Source organism: Leucopleurus acutus (genome assembly GCF_964270905.1).
Source record: "Leucopleurus acutus genome assembly, chromosome: 14".
Lineage (NCBI taxonomy): Eukaryota > Metazoa > Chordata > Mammalia > Artiodactyla > Delphinidae > Leucopleurus > Leucopleurus acutus.
In genome coordinates this window covers 75,099,915-75,119,547 of record NC_139156.1, presented here as the reverse complement: position 1 = coordinate 75,119,547, position 19,633 = coordinate 75,099,915, and positions in this window count along the sequence as shown.

Sequence of the window (19,633 nt, the reverse complement as noted above, 5' to 3'; positions counted from 1 at the left end):
TTGCCAAACTAAACTTGGTTCCACGCACCCATGCGTGGTAAAGCCAGTCTACTGACGCCAGGTTGTGGTGAAGGGAAGCACAATGTTAATTGTAAAAGCGCCAATGCACGGAGCACGGGCAGCTTGCTCTAAAAACCGAACTCCCTGAAGGGTTTCAGCAAAGCCATTTTAAAGGCCAGGTGAGGGAAGGGGGTCGCAGGGTAACTGATCATCTGGTGCACAATTCTCTGGCTGATGGTGAGGTAACAAGGCGGTTAACATTATAAAGTCTTAGGCACCAGGAGCTCTGGGGCTACGTGTTCATGATCATCAAGTAGTTAATTTCTTCCATTTGGTGGTGGTTTTAGTATCAGTGAAACTCTGGACGTGTGCATCAGATACTATTATCTAGGTACTTCATAGAGGAGTTACAACGAAGGATATGAAGGAGGGGTCTGTCCCAGGAAGGCCCCATAGGGTCCTGCCTGGTTACAGCAGGTGTCTGGGCTCAGCAGCCAGGGGAGGTGGGGCTGCCTCGTGGGTTGGGGAGCTGCAGGATCACAGTCCTCTGAGGGGCCTGTTAGCCCCCAAGGTGAGATGGGGATGCAATGGCTGGACAGCGGCATCTGGCCTGGAAGAGGGGTCCAGGCTGGAAACGTCACTGGAATCATCGCAGGGAGAAAGAGGAAAGGCCAGGTGGAAGCAGGTGGGTCACAGCAGACTATGTGCAGGTGACTGCGGTCCTGATAGAAGCAACTCAGAGCCAGAAAGGAGTGGCCATCAGGGGTTCAGCTTCATTCTCTTGTTCCTTTGTAAAATTGCTATGACAGTTTGAAACACCACCAGGAGACGTCTGGGCCCAGTGCTGCCATGGCTTCATCAAAGGGGCCCGGGTGGAAAACAGAACCACTGCAGGCCCTGCTCGTGTCCACACTGGGAATGAATCCCATCAGGGCACCAGGGCTCACAGACTTCAGTGAACCTCTGCCCTCAGGACTGGTCTTCCTCCTTGCTCTCACCTGCGGTCAGAGGCCCAGGAACCCACATCCTGGCTCCGCCCCACCCCCAGGACTGAGTAGTATTCCATTGCATATCTGTGCAACATCTTCATTCTTCTGTCAGTGGACAATTTGGTTTCTCTGTCTTGGCTTGTAGATAGTGCTGCCTTGAAAACAGGGGTACACTTGTCCTTTCCAATTATGATTTTCTATGGATCTAAGCCCAGGAATGGGACTGCCGGATCCAATGGGAACTCTATGTTTTGGTTTTTAAGGAACCTCCATACTGTTCTCTACAGTGGCTGCACCAACTTGGATCCCCACCAACAGTGTAGGAGGGTTCCCTTTTCCATATGCCCGGTCCACCATTTATTCTTCGTAGATTTTTGTTGGCGATGGTCCTTCTGACCAGTGTGAGGTGATACCTCATTGTAGTTTTGATTTTCATTTCTTTAATAATCAGTGATGTTGGATGTCTTTCCATGTGCTTGTTTTTTATACAATGTGAATAAAATTTTCCTCTTGCAGTTGGCTGTTGGTAAGTCGGTCCTGTTTTGAATTCTTTTCCGATGATTTACCCCAGGGCATTTCTTGAGGGCAGGTGACATTTGGAGCCCTGCAAGGCCTTGTGAAGATTAAGTGCCCATCAGCACCGGTTTTAAAGTTGTTGTTATGGGAAATGGCCACAAGGAGGCAGCATTTATCATGCCCAACTCTGGTTACTCGGGCAACCAGAGACTGAGGGAAAGTCCGCTTCCAGGATTGTCAATTAGGGTGGAACGTGCCTGAAGAAACACCCGAGGCTTGTGTCTCATTGTTTCTTCCCCCTTACCTTTTATCCCCGGGACAAATCCCAACTCCTGAAACACCACTCTGCTGAGGGTGCTGTCATCCATAGGTGGGGCGACCCTAAGGAAGGAGGCTGGAGGTGGGAACCCCACCACCAGGAGACGTGGAGCCCAGGAAACATTTCAAGGCTCTTCCAGCCCCGAGGCTCCATCATCCTTTGGGTGCACTAGGCTTGCTTTCGCTGTAGGAGGGCCCACCTGGATCTGGAGACTGTGGGCTCACGCAGAGGGGAACAGGAACTCCAGGGGCTCAGTGGCTCACTGGCATCCTCACTGGCTCACTGGCACATCTTCCCCAGCTCCCTCAGCCCCACGACAGTCCAGCTTTGGAACACAAGCCTGCCCAGGCTCCAGGGAAGTGACATCAGCCCAGATCACCAAGGACTGATGGGAATAGGGTCAGCATTTCTTTCTTTTCTTTCTTTTTTTTAATGTTTATTTTGAATTGGAGTATATAGGTGATTTACAATGTTGTGGGGTTTTTTTAAAGTGTACGGCCACTTGATTCACTTATACATAGACATATACGTGTTTCTTTTTGGGTTCTTTTCCCGTATTGCTTATTACAGAGTGTTGAGTAGGGTTCCCTGTGCTATACAGTGGGTCCTCGTTGATTATTTTATAAATAGTAGTGTGCATATGTTAATCTCAACCTGCTAATTTCTCCACGCCCCGCACCTTTCCCTTTTGGTAACCATAAGTTTTCTTTCTAAGTCTGTGAGGTTGTCTCTGTTTTGTGAAGAAGTTCACTTGTATTCATTTTTATGTTCCACCTAGAAGTAATATCATATGATACTTGTCTTTCCCTGTCTCACTTACTTCAATTAGTATGATCATCTCCACTTCCTTCCCTGTGGCTGGAAATGGCATTATTTCATGCTTTTTTATGGCTGAGTAATATTCCATTCTGTTTATGTACCGCATCTTCTTTATCCATTCATTTGTCCTTCTACCCTTAGGCTGCTTTCTTGTCTTGGCTATTGTACCTAGTGCTGCCATGATCGTGGTGGTGCAGGTGTCTTAAAATTCTGGTTTTCTCCAAATCTATGCTCAGCTGTGGTTTTGATGGGTCACGTGGTACTTCTAAGTTTAGTTTCTTAAAGAACCTCCATACTGTTCTCCATAGCGGCTGTACCAGTTTACATTCCCACCAACAGTGAAGGAGGGTTCCCTCCTCTCCACATCCTCTCCAGCATCTATTGTAGATTTTTTGATGATGGCCATTCTGACCAGTGAGAAGCGATACTTCATTGTTGTTTTGATCTCTATTTCTCTAATAATTAGTGATGCTGAGCATCTTTTCATGTGCTTTCTGGCCATCTGTATGCCTTCTTTGGAGAAATGTCCATTTAGATCCTTGGCCCATGTTTTTATTCAGTTGTTTGTTTTTTTGATATTGAGCTGCTTGAGCTGTTTGTACTTTTCAGAGATGAATTCCTTGGGGGTATCTTCATTTGCAAATAATTTTTCCCATTCTGAGGGTTGTCTTTTTTGTTTGTTTATGATTTCCTTTGCAGTGCAACCACTTTGAAGTTTAATTAGGTCCCATTTGTTTATTTTTGTTTTATTTTTCATTATTCTAGGAGGTGTATCATAAAAGAATTTGCTGCGATTTCTATCAAAGAGTGTTCTGCCTATATTTTCCTCAAGAGTTTTATAGTATCCGTCCTTACTTTTAGATCTTTAATCTATTTGGAGTTTATTTTTGTGGGGGGGGGCGGTTAGGGAGTATTCTAATTTCATTCTCTTTTTAATTGTTTAAGGAATCTCCACACTGTCTGCCACAGTGGCTTTTACCAATTTATATTCCCAGCATCAGTGTAGAAGGGGTCCCTTTTCTCCACACCCTCTCTAGCATTTCTTGTTTGTAGACTTTTTGACAATGGCCATTCTGAGCGGTGTGAGGTGATAACCTCCTTGCAGTTTTGATTTCCACTTCTCTAATCTTTAGCGATGTTGAAACCTTTTCATGTGATTTTTTTTTTTTTAAAGAGTGTGAGTAAAAGTTACCTCTTTCAATTGGCTTCTTGAACATCTGCCCTGTTTTGAATTCTTTTTTGATGACCTACCCCAGGACGTTTCTTGAGGGCAGGTGCTTTTTTAACTTACAGCCCCGCAGGCCTTGTGAATATCAAGCGCCCATCAGCACAGGTTTTAAAGTTGGTGTTACAGGATAACCGCCACAAGGCAGAAGCATTACTTCAGGCCCAACATTTTTTTTTTCTTTTGTAATTTCATTTTTATTTTATATTGGAGTAGAGTTGATTTCTGATGTTGTGTTCATCTTAGGTGTCCAGAACCTTGCTTCAGTTATACATAGACACATATGTATTTTTTTCAGGTTCTTCTCCCATATAGGATATTACAGTGTTTTCAGTAGAGTTCCTTGTGCTATTCTATAGGTCCTTTTTGATTATCTGTTTGATATATGTTAGTGTGCATCTGTTAATCCCAACCTCCTAATTTATCCCTCTCCCTACCTTTCCTTTTTGATCATCAGAAGTTAGTTTTCTAAGTCTGTATCTGTTCTGTAAAGTAGTTCATTTGTAGGAATTTATAGATTCCACCTGTAAGTGACATCTTAGGATATTTGTCTTTCTCTTTCTGACTTACTAAACCTACTATGATTATCTCTAGGTCCATAGGTGACTGCAAAAGGCATTATTTCATTTTTTTCACGGCTGAGTCATATTCCATGTGTACATGTCTCATTCCTTTATCCATTCATCTGTCGACGGACATGTTGTCTGCTTCCATGCCTTGGCTATTGTAAATAGCGAAGTGCACACTTGGGTGCACGTGCCTTTTCGAATTCCGCTTTTCAATGCCTATACTCTTAAACCTGGGACTGCCGGATCATACGGTAGCTCTCTTTTCACCTTTTAAAGGCATGTCCATAGTGTTCTCTATAATGGCTGTTACTAATTACATGCCACTAGCACCACAGGAGGGTCCCCTTTTCTTAACCCCTACTTTAGCACTTATTGTCTATAGTCTTTTTGATAATGGCCATTTTCACTGGTGCATGGCGGTGTCTCTTGGTAGTTTTGATTGGCGAGTCTCTAGTAATTTGCCATGATGAGCATCATTTCATGTGTTTTTTTTAAAATGGTGTGAGTTGTACATAGTTGTTGATATTTTCTTCTTGATAGTTTGCCCTGTTTTTAATTATTTTCAATTACTTGCGACTGGAAATTTTTTGAGGGCAGGTATAATTTAGAGCCCAGCAGTCCTTGTGAATATTAAGCGCCCATAAGCAATAGTTTTCAGATTGCTGTGGCCGGAAATGTCAACAAGATGGCAGGATTTCTTTGTTCCGAACTTTGGTTAGTCTGTCTCCTGGAGCCTTAGTAGAAATCCTGCTTTGGGGCTGTAATTTGAGTGGAAATTTCCAGAACAAACACCCAATAGCTCGGGTCTCATCAGGTCTTCTTTTTATTAATTTCTATTTTTCATTGGAGTAACACTGATATCCAATGTTGTCTCTGTTGTAGGTGTACACAAACTTTCTCATTTATACACACACACATATCATCTCTGGATTCTTTCCAATTAGATTATTACAGAGTGTTAACAGACATCCCTTGGTATATATAGATCCTTGTTGATTATCTATTTTATATGAAAGAGTTTGTGTTTCTTAATCCAATCTTCAGAATGTATCAATTGCCCCGTTCTTTAAACTTAGGTAACATTTATTTTTTTTAAGTCTCTGAGACTCTATGATTTCTCAATTATTTTATTCATGTGCATTTTAAGATTCCTCCTATAAGTGACACCTTCTGATATCTGTCTTTCTTATTCCGACTTACTTCACTAGTTTAATTATCTCTAGGCTTCTCTATGTTCCTGCAAACGGCATTATTTCATTCTTTTTCATGGCTGAGCCATACTCCATGTGTACAGGCACCACTTCTTCTCTATCCATCCATCTGTCCATGGACATTTTGTGTGCCTCCACGTCTTGGCTCTTGTAAATGGTGCTACAGTGCACGCTTGGGTGCATGTGTCTTTTCGAATTCCGGCATTCTCTGCATATAGTCTTAGGGGTAGTACTGCTGGATCATACGGTAGCTCTCTTTTACCTCTTAAAGGCACTTCCGTAATGTTCTCTAGAGTGGCTGCTACCATTTACATCCATAAAAGGGTTCCCTTTACTCCATGCCCTCTCCACCATATATTCATTGCAGATTTTTGATGATGGCGTTGCACTCTTGCCAGTGGAACCCTCGTTGTAGTTCTGATTAGCACATGTCTGCTAACTGCTATTTTGAGCATGTTCTTATGGGCCATTTTTATTCATAATCAGTGTGAGTAGAATTTACCTGTTGAAATTGCCTTCTTGAAAGTGTGCCCTGTTTTCAAATATTTTTGAACACTTAGGCCTGGACATTTTTAGAGGGCAAGTATCATTTAGAGCCCAGGAGTCCTTGTGAATACTAAGTGCCCAGAAGCAATCGTCTGGAGGTTGGAGGGAAATGCTCATAAGGCGCAGTATTTCCTCGGGCCCAATTCTGGTTAACTTGGCAACCAGAGCCTTAGGGGAAATCCTTTTGGGGGTTGTAAATTTGAGTGGAATGTGCCAGAACAAACAGGCAAATCTTGTGTTTCATTACCAATTCTTTAAATAGATTAATTTTTCATTTTTTATGGCAGTAACATTGATATACAATGTTGTGTATGCTGTAGGTATAGAGGATCATTTTCAGTTATACATATACAGATATCTATGCACGTTCGGCTTTTTTTCCCATATAGGTTATTAGAGAGTGTCGATAGACTTCCCAGGTATAAATAGGTCCTTGTTGATTATCTATTTTATATGAAAACAGTTTGTATTGGTTAAGCACTAAATCCTCCTAATTTATCCCTTGACCCCTTAAGTACCCTTTGGTAAACACAGGATTACTTTCTAAGTCCCTGAGTCTGTTTATGTGTTCTCAATTATTTCAATGGTGGGTATTTTTAGATTCCACCTGTAAATGATATCATGTATGTGTCTTTCTGATTCTGACTTACTTTACCTGGTATGATTATCTCTAGTTTTCTGTATGTTCCTGCAAATGGCATTATTTCATTCTTTTACGTGGCAGAGCCATACACCATTGTGTACATGTATCACTTTTTTTTAATCCGTTCATCTGTCCATGGACATTTTGTATGTCTGCACATCTTTTGTAACAGTGCACGCATGGGTCCATGTGTCTTTTCGAATTCTGGTATTTTCTACATATAGTCTTAGGCACTACCTAAGTAGCACTGCCGGATCACGTGGTGGCTCTATTTTTAACTTTTAAAGGCACTTCGGTAATGTTCTCTACTGAGGCTGTTACCATTTACATCCCACCAGGACCATAAAGTATCTCCTTTCCTCCTTGCTCTCTCCACCATTTATTTATTCATTGTCGATTTTTGATGATGGCCTTCCCAATCGGTGCAAAGTTATGTCTCGTTGTAGTTCTGACTTGCATGTCTCTGCTAATTTCTATGTTGAGCATGTTCTTATGGGCTGTTTTTATTCATAATCAGTGTGAGTACAATTTACCTGTTGAAACTGCCTTCTTGAAAGTGTGCCCTGTGTTCAATTATTTTTGAACACTTAGGCCTGGACATTCTTTGAGGCCAAGTATCATTTAGAGCCCAGCAGTTCTTGCGAATATTAAGTGCCCATAATCAATCGTTTTGAGTTTGATTATCCGGATTTCCTCCGGCCCAACATCTTGCCCAGCAAACAGAGCCTTAGGGCAAATCCTGTTTGCGGCTTGTAAACTGAAGAGGAGTGTGCCAGAACAAACACCCAAATCTCGTGTCAATTTTTAAATTAGATTAATTAAATTAATTTTAGATTAATTTTTAGTTTTTATTGGAGGAACAGTGATATACAATGTTGTGTATGTTGTAGGTATAGGGAATCGTTTTTTTGTTATACATATAGAGATATATATGCATGTTTGGCTTCTTTTCTCATATATATTATTAGAGAGTTGATAGCCCTACCTTGGTATACGTACATCCTTGTTGAATATCTGTTTTATATGAAATAGTTTGTATTCGTTAATTCCATCCTCCTAATTTTTCCCTTGTCCCCTTCTGTCCCCTTTGGTATCCATGGTTTTTTTTTAAGTCCTTGAGTCTGTTTATGTTTTCTCAATTATTTCAATGGTGTGTATTTTAAGATTCCACCTATTAGTGATATCATATAATATTTGTCTTTCTGATTCTGACTTACGTTACTTACTATGATTATCTCTAGTTTTCTCTATGTTCCTGCAAATCGCATTATTTCATTCTTTTACATGGCAGAGTCATATACCATTGTGTACATGTATCACTTTAAAAAAATTTGTTCATCTGGCCATGGACATTTTGTTTGTCTCCATGTCTTTGTAATCAAATTTACTCTGATAAAAATACAAATTTAATTTAAAAAATTCAAATGAGAACTAATGAGATATAAGCTTTTGGGGGTTTGTCCTGGCTGATTCCACTCTAATTTACAACCTAGGAACAGGACTTCCAGGAAGGGTCTGTTGCCATAGCAACCAAAGCTGGGAATGGAGAAATTGTGCAGACTTGTGGCCGTTTAGCAGCTTTCAATCCAGTGCTAATGGTCACTTAATATTCACAAGGACTGTAGGGCTGTAAATGACACCTGCCCTCAAAAAACATCCTGGGGTCTGGAAATGACAAAAAATTTCAAAACAGGGCAAACTTTAGAGCACACAATTTCAAGAGGTAAATTTTTCTCGCTGTAATTTTTAAAGAAAAAAAAGGACATGGAAAAATGGTCAATATAACGAATAATTAGAGTCATGCAAATCCAAACAACAAAGAGGTATCACCTCACAGCAGGCAGAATGGCAATCAGCAAAAAGGCTACAAACAATAAATGCTGAAGGGGTTGTGTAGAAATGTGTGCCCTCCTATGCTGCTGGGGATATGTAAACTGGTAATAGCAACTAATGAGAAAAGAACGGAGCTGCCTTTAAGAGGTAAAAATTGAGCTACCATATGATCCAGCAGACCTATTACTGGGCCTATAACCCGAGAAGACCAGAATGGATAAGGCTGAGGCACCCAAAAGAGCACTGCAGCCATATGTACAATAGCCAAGACTTGGAAGCAAGCAAAATGTCCATCGACACATGAATGGACAAAGAATAAGTGGTACAGGTACACAGTGGAATATTAGCTACAAAAAAGAATGAAACATAGCCCTTTGCAGCACCATAGATGAACCTAGAGATAATCATAGTACGTGAAGTAAGTCAGAAAGAGAAAGACAAACATAATAGGATATCATTTGTAGGTGTTATCGAAAAATTGATACCAGTGAACATATTTCCATAGAGAAAGACACTCACAGGCTTAGAAGACAAACTTATGGTTAACCAAAAAGAAAGGTGGGAGGAATGGATAAATTAGGATACTGGAGTTAACATACATATACTAATACATGTAAAATATATAATCACCAAAGACCACTTTGTACCAAGGAATGTCTACTCAACACTCTGTAATAACCTACATGGGAACAGGATCTGAAGATGAATAGGTATATGTATATGTATAAATAAACCAAATTCTGCACACCTAAAACAAACACAGCATTGTAATCAAATTTACTCCGATAGAAAATAAAAATTAAATTAAAAAAAAGAAACAAGTCATGAGACATAAGATTGGGGTTTTGTCCTGCCACATTCCATTTCAATTTATAACCTACAAACATGAATTCCAGGAAGGCTCTCTTGCCATGGTGACCAGAGTGGGGAATGGAAAAATCCTGTCACCTTGTGGCGGTTTCCCGCAACAGCAGTTTTAAATCCAGGGCCAACAGTCAGTTAATATTCACAAAGACTGCAGGGCTTTAGAAGACAACCAGCACTCAAAAATGTCCTGGCGTCGGGAATTTACAAAAACTTTCAAATCAGGGCAAACTTTCAAGAAGATAATTTCAAGAGGTAAATTTTTCTCACTGTAATTTTTAAACAAACAAAAAATGACAGAAAAATGCTCAACATCATGTATCATTAGAGACATGGAAATCTAAACTAGAAAAAAAATATCACCTCACATCAGTCAGAATGGCCATCAGCAAAAAGTCTACAAACATTAAATACTGAAGTGTTTTTGGAGAAAAGCATAACCTCTATGCTGTTTGTGGGATGTAGTCTGGTAACGGCCACCAAAGAGAACAGAATGGAGGTGCCGTTAAAGGTAAAAATTGCGCTACCATATGATCTGGCCGACCCACTACTGGGCCTGTAACTGGAGAAGACCAGAATCGAATAGGCAGAGACACCCCAATGGGCACTGAAGCAATATTTACAATAGCCAAGACATGGAAGCAAACAAAATGTCCATTGACACATGAATGTACAAAGAAGCGGTACATGTACACAGTGGAATATTAGCCCCTAAAAAGGATGAAATGATGTCCTTTTCAGCACATAGATGAGCCTAGAGATAATCATACTATGTGAAATCAGTCATAAAGAGAAAGACAAATATCTTATGACATCATTTATAGGTGTTATCTAAAAATTGATACCAATGAATAAATTTCCACAGATATTTACTCTGTTAAATAAAAATTAAATTTAAAAAAAAGCAAGCAAGAAGTAATGAGACATAAGCTTTTGGGGGTTTGTCCTGGCACTTTACACTCCAATTTACAACCTCGGAACACAACTTCCAGGAAAGTTCTTTTTCCCTAACAGCTAGAGTTGGGAATGTAGTAATCCTGCCGCTTTGTGGTCATTTCCCGCAACAGCAGCTTTAAACCTAGTGCTAACAGTCACTTCATATTTCCAAGGACTGCTGGGTAATAAATGATACCTGCCCTCAAAAAGTGTCCTTAAGTCGGTAATGGAAAAAAAATTCAAAACAGGTCAAATTTTCAAGAAGAAAATTTTAAGATGTAAATTTTACTCACACTTAAAAAAAAAAGGACATGGCAAAATGCTCAATATCACGAATTATTAGAGACATGCAAATCCTAACTACAAAAAGGAGGGGAGAAGGAATGATACACATGCCCTGGGGTGTTTGTCCAGGCACATTCCACTCTAATTTCCAACCAGGAGAAGGACTTTCCCTAAGGCTCAGTTTGTCCCAATTACCAGAGTGGGGCATGAAGAAATCCGGCAGGTTTGTGGCTGATTCCCGAAACAACAACATGAAAACTGGTGCTTGGGGGTCCTGCATATTCACAAGGCCCTCAAGGCTGTAAATTACACCTGTGTCTTGGGGTTAGTTTTGGAAAACAAATTCAAAACGAGGCAGAATTTCAGGAACCAGATATCAAGATGTAAATTTCCCTCAGTGATTTTATATTTTTTTTAAAAAAGCACACCAGAAGCTACTCAACATCAGAAATTGTATGCTAGTGCAAAAAAGACTACAACGAGATATCACCTCTCACCAGTCAGAATGACCATCACCACAAAGTCTCTGGAGAGAGCGTGAAGAAAAGGGAACCATGTTACACTGCTGCTGGGAATGAAATATGCTAACATGCGCTAAAAGGCACTCTGGAGAACAGTATGAAGGGTCCTTAAAAACAGAAAAATAGAGCTACCTTAGGATCCATCAAAACCACTCCTGGGTGTAAATCTGGGGAAAACCAGAAATCGACAAGACACACGGACCACAATGCTCACTGTAGCCCTGCTTACAAGAGCCTAGACTTGGAAGCAATGAAAGTGTCCATCAAAGGACGAATGGATAAAAAACATGTTGCACATATATACAATGGAATATTACTCAACTATGAAATGAATGAAATAAGGTCATTTGCAGCAACTCGGATGGACCTTGACACACATACTAAGTGACATAAATCAAACAGAGAAAGGTAAATTTCATATGATATCACTTATAGGTGGAATCTAAAAATTGATACAAATGAACTAACTTACAAAACAGAAACAGAGGCACAGACTTAGAAAACAAACTTTTGGCTGCCAAGGAGAAAGGTGGGGGGAGGGAGGCTTAAATTAGGAGGTTTTAATTAGCATACATACCCTTATAGAGAGAAAACAGATAATCAATAAGGACCTACTGTATAGCACAGGGAACTCGACTCAACACATTATAATTTCGTCAATGGAAAAGGAATCGGAAAAAGAATATATAGATGTCTCCGTGTAAGTGACTCCAGCTGCTGTGCAACAAAAAGCACAACATTGTAAATCAGCTGTATCCATTATATGATTAACATTAAATTAGCAAAACAAACAAACAACAACAACAAAAAGAGAAATGGTTACTAAATTGGTTCAGGCCCAGTGACCCAACACAGCCTCACATCCCTGCAGCAAGCGCTGGCTTGGCTCTCAAGGCTGAGTTGCCAAGGGGCTTAGGGAGCTGGTGAGGATGTGCCAGCCAATGCAGCCCCACGGGAGTTGTACTGCCTGATCCCCACTCCATGCGTCCAAAATCTCCAGGTGCAGCGGAGCCAACCTACAGCTAAACATGCCTGGGACACCCAAAGGATGGTGCACCCTCTGGGCAGGAAGAGATATGAAAAGTCACCTAATCTCCACATCTCCTGGTGGTGGGGTTCCCACCTCCAGCCTCTTTCCTTAGAGTCTCCCCACCTGGGGAAGACAGCACCCTCCAACAGCCAGTTTTGCACAGATTGGTATTTGTCCGGGGATGAAGGGTAAAGGGGGGAAGGAATGAGACACAAGCCCTGGGGTTTTTGGACAGGCACAGGCCACTCTAATGTCCAGTCAGGAAGAGGACTTTCCCGAAGGCTCAGGTTGCCCCAGTAACCCGAGTGGGGTTTGAAGAAATCCTGTCCCCTTATGGTCATTTCCTGAAACAACAACTTGAAAACCGGTGCTCAGGGACATTGCCGCTCACAAGGCCTGCAGGGTTGTAAAGGACACCTGCCCTCGAAAAATGTCTTTGGGTAAGTAATCAAAAAGGACTTGAAAACAAGGCAGAACTGCAGGAACCGGATTTCAACAGGTAGATTGGACTCGACATTAAAGTCGAGTCATTGGACATCGCCAATGACTGGGTTGGCCCTAATGGGTATTGGGGTTTTTCCATAATACCTTATGGAAAAACCCCAACGCCCTTTATGGCCAACCAAATATTCGTGAAATGCAAATCAACACTACAAACAGGTATCACCTCGCACCACTCAGAATGACCATCATCACAAAGTCTAAAAACAGAAATGCAGAGAGGGCATGGAGAAAAGGGAACCCTGCTACGCTGATGGTGGGAATGTAAAATGCTACCAGCCACTCTGGAGAACAGTATGCAGTTTCCTTAAAAATCTAAAAAACAGCTACAGAGGATATGGCAATCACAACATTGTAAATCTGGTATACTCCATTATAAAAATAAAGTAGCCTAACATGTGAAGTATTTAGGTATGAAATTCTTCATTATTTTTTTAATTTTTTCTAATTTTTTTTTTATTTGCTTGACAGGGTCTATTTCCAAATCGAAAAACAAGACTGTCCTTTTCCAAAAACCAGCCTTTAATTGTATCTATCAAGCATAGTGTTTGCTCTCCAATTGGTTATTTTAGGTTTTCCATTTTAAATTCGTCCTCCATTTCCATTGTTTAAAATTTTGTCTTCCATTCCTAGGTTCAATGTATGTTTTTTGTAATTAATACTTGTAATTTAAAACTTCAAGTTTTTACTGAAAAAAATAAAGCACAGCTGCCATAAGTGAAAAAAGACACAAGAAATGAAGTTATAGTAAGTGATAGATGGAAGAATGTATTTTCCCCATAGATAAGACAAAGAGTTAAAATCAATTACATACAAAGTTACCACAAATTAAGAAAAAAGAATAGAAAACCTGACAAAGGGCATAACAAAAACTCACATCTAAGGAATTGCAATTGTCAGATAAATTTCAGATTTATCCCTGACCTTAGCTAGCCATAAGAAAAGAGCATTTTAAATGACTTCCAATCACTACTTTTATACAAATTTTTAAAAATTGTAGCATGCTTTACCTGGCACGAAATGCACCTCTTTCACAACAGAAACAAGCAAATACCCTTCAAGATGCAAGGCTAAGCACACCTCTTTGTGCTTCTTTCATAGGTTATAGGGTCTTGATTGGATAACTGCAATAGCACGGATTCTATGGAGGAGCCATTTCACCCATCAGCTTACCTTTTTCCCAATTAATCAAATGATCTAAGATGCTGGGGGGCTGAGAAGACTCCTTCAAGGAGAGACTGGTGACAAACCTTCGTTATATGTTAGTTAACCATCATGTACTGGTGTGAAACACTAGGAAATAGAAGACTTGTGTTCCCCTGGCTGTTGATGGCGGAGTTTTCGTTAGGAGGGAAGGCCCCTTCTCAGCTACCACCCACTTCATACCAGTGTTTCCCAATTTCCCTGAGCATGAGAATTCCTGGGAGCCTTGTTGGAAGCAGAGTTCACCTGGTGCTTCACGGAAGCCTCAGCAGCAGGACCAGGAGCATGGACTTTTCGCAGCACGAGGGACTTCTTAACATCAACAAAGACTGGGGAAACACTCTTCAAATCATTCACTCTGTGCTGCTTTATCGACAGCTTCATGGGTGTACCAATGAGGTACAAAAAACTGCACATATTTAAAGTATACACTTCAATGAGTTTTGTCATATGTATATACACAGTAAAGCATCAGCCTAATTAAGATAAAAAACATACCCATTGCCCCCAAAAGTTTCCTCATGTCCCTTTGTAATCCACACCTCCCTCCTTCCCATCCCCAGGCAACCACTAATCTGATTTCTTCCACTAGAGATAACATTGCATTTTATATGAATGACATCTTTCTGTATCTGGCTGCTTTCTCGTAGCCATAAATATTTTGAGATTTATAAGGAAATAAATAAATAGCTACAAGGATACACTGTACAACACAGGGAATACAGCCAGTATTCTAAATAACTTTTTCTTTCTTCTTCTTTTTTTTTTTTTCCTGAACCACACGGCATGCAGGATCTTAGCTCCCCGACCAGGGACTGAACCCATGCCCCCTGCAGTGGAAGTCAGGAGCCTTAAACCACTGGACCAGCAGAAAAGTCCTAAATAACTTTTAATGCTGCATAATCTATAAAATTTTGAGTCACTATGTTGTACACCTGAAACTAGGATAATATTGTAAATCAACTATACCTTAATTTAAAAAAAAAGAACACCATTGTGACCACCATCCAGGTGAAAATTTTACTTTTCCATCCATGGCAGAATACCCTCCCTGTGCCCCATCCCAATCTCAACCACCTTCCTGCTTCCAAAAGGACTCACTGTCCTGATTTTTATAGTCATTACTCTCCTTGAGTTTCTTTTAGTTTTTATCACCCAAGTGTGCTCTCTAGAACCTACAGTTTAGTCTTGCTCATGTTGTTGATGTCTTTTAATCCTCTCTTAGCCACTAAGTTCCTTCTCCATCCCTTTCTCTTTCTTACACTGTATCCATGGAAGAACCCTAGCCCTTCCCCCATGGGATTTTCCAGTAAGAATTTTGTAGACTGTGTTCTCAGGATGCAGTTCAACACATCCCTCTGTTCTCTATTTCCTGCAAATTTTCAACTGTATTCAGAGGCTTGACTAGACTCGGATAAATATTTTTGATGAGACTCTAGGTATTGATGTGCTCTTTCATCAAGGGGCACATAATCTCAGGTTGTCTGTCTTTACTGAGATGTCAGCAGGGATGATTTTCAATGCTTACATTCATTAATCCATTGGGGGTGGAAAATTATGATATTCTAATTACACCATTTTTTAAATTTATCAGCTGGATTAATCTAATAAACAAATGCTTCCCTTCATCTACTATTTCATCACCCAGTAGAACCATTCATAAAGGAAAGGCAGATTAGATGCTTCTTTCATTTATTTATCCATTATCAAGATAATAAATTTCTACCCTGTCATACTCCAAAGATGATGAATTAATTTAAACACACCGGGATGAAGTGAAGAATTAAAACATATGTGACAGATTTCAATACATGGCCGTTATTATATTTGTTGATGTTCACATTGTCCCATCTTCTACATGGTGGACCCTCTTCAGGTTAACTCTTAAGTCCTTTTGACATGCCCCTAATAGTCTGAATACTTCCATGATATCTGGTTTGGCAAGATGTTTCAAGTTCATCTTGTATATTTCCTTCCCAGGACTAGAATCAGTCATTTCTCCAAGAAGCCTTTGTTTCCTTTAGTGGGAAATAATATTGAATATTAAATACTGAACATTGTGAAGTTAGGAATCCTCTTTGCTTCTGGTTTGATCACTGTTTCTAGTCTTTTCAGTGGGAGGAGATAGATTTTACACATATGATACAATACTCTGGTAGGTTATACAGATATACCCAATTCAAATTGAGAACTGTAAGGTTTTTACTTAACCTCTTCTGTGACATCTGTATTTCCTTTCCTCCACACTGGGAAATCTGATTCTCAAGGACACAGTGGAATAACTGAATTAGAATATGCAATTAGTCATTTGTTTCATCTCAACTGATGCACACACAAGTTCAGATTAACAGTATCCATAATAGCATACAAGACACAGATGAAAGAAGTTGAAGAAGACATCACTAAATGGGAAGATATTCCACCTCATGGATTGGAAGAATCAATATTGTTAAAATGACCATGCTACCCAAAGCAATCTAAAGATTTAAGGCGATCCTTATCAAAATTCCAATGGAATTTTTCACAGAAATAGAAGAAACAATCCTAAAATTCTATAGAACCACAAAGGTCACCCAATAGCCAAAGCAATCTTGAGAAAGAATAACAAAGCTGAAGGATTTACACTCCCTAATTTCAAACTATATTACAAAGCTATAGTAAACAAAACTCTATGGTGTTGGCATAGAAACAAACATATAGATGAATGGAACAGGGGGGAGAGCCTAGAAATCAACCCATGCTTATATGGTCAGTTAATTTATCACAAATAGATAAGAATATGCAATGGGAAAAAGGACAATCTCTTCAGTAAATGGTGATGGGAAAACTGGACAGCCCCATGCAAAGGAATGAAACTGGACCACTATCTTACAACAAACACAAAAGTTAATGGATGAAAGCCTTGAGTGGAAAACCTGAAATCACAAAAAAACAGGCAGTAAGCTCCTTGACTTCAGTTTTGGTGATGATTTTTTGGATCTGACTCCAAAACAAAGGGAAAAAAAGCAAAAATTAGTAAGTGGAACTACATCTAACTAAAAAGCTTCGGGACTTCCCTGGTGGTCCAGTGGGTAAAACTCCGCGCTCCCAATGCAAGGGGCCTGGGTTCGATCCCTGGTCCAGGAACTAGATCCCACATGCATGCCGCAACTAAGAAGCCTGCATGCCCCAACTAAAGATCCCACATGCTGCAAAGAAGATCCCACGTGCTGCAACTAAGACTGGGTGCAGCCTAAATAAATATTAAAAAACAAAAACTAAAACTAAAATGCTTCTGCACAGCAAAGAAAACCATCAACAAAGTGAAAAGGCCCATTGGACTGGGAGAAAATATTTGCAAATCATGTATCTGATAAGTGGTTAATATCCAAAATATATAAAGCACTCATACCACTCAAGAGCAAACAAAGAGGCACTCTGATTTTAAAAAATGGGCAGAGGAGCTGAAGAAACATTTTTCCAAAGAAGATATACAGGTGGCCAATAGGTATTTACGTGAAAAGATGCTCAACATCATTAATCCTCAGGGAAATGCTAATCAAAACCACGAGATGTCACCTGTCACCAATTAGAAAGGCTATTATCAAAAAAGACAAGAAATAACAAATGTTGGAGAGGATGTTGAGAAAAGGGAACCCTTGTGAGGTGTTGGTGGGAATGGAAATTGGTGCAGCTACTATGGAATATGGTATAGCATTTTCTCACAAAATTAACAGTGGAACTACCACATGGCCCAGCAATCCCACTTCTGGTATTTATCCAAAGAAAAGGAAAACACTAATTTGAAAAGATATATGCACCCCTATGCTCACGGCAGCACTATTTATAATAGCCAAGATAGGGAAACAACCCATTGTCCAAAGATGGATGACTGGATAAAGAAACTGTGGTATAGATAGATATACAATGGAATATTATTCAGCCAAATAAAAAATTGAAATCTTGCCATGTGATAACATGACAGGACCTTGAGGACACTACGCTAAGTGAAATAACTCAGAGAGAGAAAGACAAATACTGCATGATCTCCCTTACACGTGGAATCTTTAAGAAAAAAAACAAAAATCCTAGCTCATAGATAGAACAGACTGGTGGATGCCAGAATTAGGAGGTGGGTGGGGTGAAATGACTGAGGGTGAAAAGGTACAAACTTCCAGCTATAAATAAGTCATGAGATGTAAGAAACATCATGCTGATCATAGATAATAATATTATATCGAATACGTGAAAGTTGCTAAGAGAGTCGACCTTAAAAATTCTCATGAAAGAAAAAAAAATGTACTTATATATGGTGACAGATTTCATCTAGACTTATTGTGGTGATTATTTCACAATATATACAAATAACGAATCCTTATGTTGTACAGCTGAAAGTACCATAATGTTATATGTCACCTATACCTGAAAAAAAAACTATGATAGCCTTAGAACAATAAAATATCAGAACTAGTTGTGACTTCTGAAAACAGTTAAAACTTTTTTTGCATGAAATTCTTTCCTTCCCTTCCCCATTTCTTTGTTTGTACCATATCTATATTCTTAGATCATAAAGCCATTATGAGATGGGTTGGGACGTGGGACCCTCTACCTGAGCGCTTGTACCTGCACCTGGACAAACGTCTCCTCCAGCAACAGAATAGAAGGCAACTATAAGGGACTAAAAATAGCTTCATGCCAGCCAGGTAGAGGCAATTAGGAACAGTAAGATACTAAAAGGCCACAAACCAACCACCACTTCTGAGGTGCCAGGAGCAAAGGCAGGGTACTGCACATGATCATTGGACACAGCACCACAAAGGGGGTGGACAGGATACCTAATCCACACCTCAGTCCGACTTACCAATCCTCCCCCACCCTCATCCCATTTAAGGAATTGGCCCCCCACTGGAGAGCTAGCAAGGGCGCCTGTTACTTGTTTTTATCCCTTGTGCTTCAGCATGAGTCCCAATAAAGGCTTGCCTGAATTCCTTGTCTGGCCTCTTATCAATTTATGTTGATTGAAGAGTCCAAGGGCCCAAATCTGTATCAGTTACATAGTATAACCTCTTCTTTTTAACCCGCATTTAATCTTAATTCTAGAGGTAACTATATATTTACTGCTCACACTAATCCTTATTGCAATGTCTCTTTAGTTATTGTGGTTTCTGAAGCTGGTTCTTCAGTAGATTCCTCAAGGAGGGCTCCTGGAACACTCTTCTGAAACTGTAATAAAGACAGGGTCAGTATTACTGGCGTTTCCTTTTGCCTCCAGCTCCAATATGGCTCAATACGGGACTTTTAATGATTCTATCTTTATTTCAAAGTTTGATATTTTGTTCATCAAGGACTTTTTGGCATTGAATTTGGTTTTCGAAAAATTATTGCATTAAAATTTCAGTTATCTTGATTACTGAGTTGTTTGGTGTCCCTGAAACTTTGTGCCCAATGCCAGTGCCTTTCTCACCTCACCCTGGCTCAAGCATTGAGTTGAGCTTCTCTGTCCTTCCTCTTTACTGTTTCCATCGTACTTATTTTGATTACACACCTTATAATGGATGTCAATTGTGGGGTGCAGTCCCAGTGGAGCCCTGGGGGCTCAGTGGGAGAAGTCAAGGACTTTTCATGCCTTACCTTAGACCTCTGC